Below are 1,192 nucleotides of genomic sequence, written 5' to 3' on the forward strand. Positions count from 1 at the left end.
CATCGGGTGCGCATACCTTCTGTATTCCATCCCCAATGAGCAGAGAGCAGTCCCACTGCAAGGGTTAACTTTCCTAATTTCTGGAGTTCTCCTTCACCCAATGCTTCGGAGAGGTCCTGAGGTGTTGCTCTCTTGTCTTGGTGAATCAAGTTCTATAGTATGGTTACGTAGAGTGACTGTGCCCACAATTTCTGAGGCGGCTGTGTTCATGATTTGGTATTCTTGTTGTGTTTGGAAGAATACGGAGAGCCCGAAATACATCAATAAACAGCGGCAACCTGAAGGGGTTATACAGCAGCGGGCGCGATCTTGGTATTCATTTTTACAGCCGGCGATGGCTGCTATGTACAAGCGTTCAAGCGGCTTTAGAGCTGCCCGATCTCTTGCATGTTGCTGTGGAGTGTGCACCCTCTTCGATCCGATCTCCCCTATGCAAGCCCGAAATCAGCACAGCGGCTCCCTACACTTTGATTGGAGGGAGGTCTCCAAACATCAGGCGGCTGATCAGTGAAAGCGGTGTATATTACTTACCTATCACTTCCGGGTTCAATGTGTCATTTCTGTGGCTGCTGCGGCCGGAGATCAACGACCTGTGCTTCATCAGCTTCTGGGGGTTCCACCGGCGACATTAGAAGTCTAATAGACCCCCGATGTCCCCAAGACGAGGATGCTTTTAAAGCCATGTATATTACTTACTACATATCACTTCCGGGTTCAATGTGTCATTTCTTCGGCTGCTGCGGCCAGAGAAGAAGCTGGTGAAGCATCTTTGGGTTCCACAGGAGACATTAGAGGTCTAATAGACCCCCGATGTCCCCATGACGAGGATGCTTTTAAAGCAATTTTTGGTATTTTGGGGTATTTTACGGTCACGTGCAGTTTTAAGGCTCGATATGTTTTATATCCATTTGCCTGACGTGACCCAAACTTTTATATTTTACCCCAAAATTGTGTATTATATTCATTTCAGTGTATTTTATCCTAAAAATACCGGTTTGATCAACATTTGCGCATATATCATAACTAGGGATGCCGATACCGATACTAGTATTTGGACGAGTACTCCCCCCCAAATGCTCCCGATGCCTAGCCCGGTACTTCCAGTATTAGGAAGCCAGGTGGCAAGTCATTACACACTGCCCGGCTTCCTGATTGGCCAGGAAGCCGTCTCCATGCTCCCTTGTAACCCCAA

The sequence above is a fragment of the Nanorana parkeri genome, unplaced genomic scaffold (genome assembly GCF_000935625.1).
Source record: "Nanorana parkeri isolate BGI_ZX_2015 unplaced genomic scaffold, ASM93562v1 scaffold3053, whole genome shotgun sequence".
Taxonomy (NCBI): Eukaryota; Metazoa; Chordata; class Amphibia; order Anura; family Dicroglossidae; genus Nanorana; species Nanorana parkeri.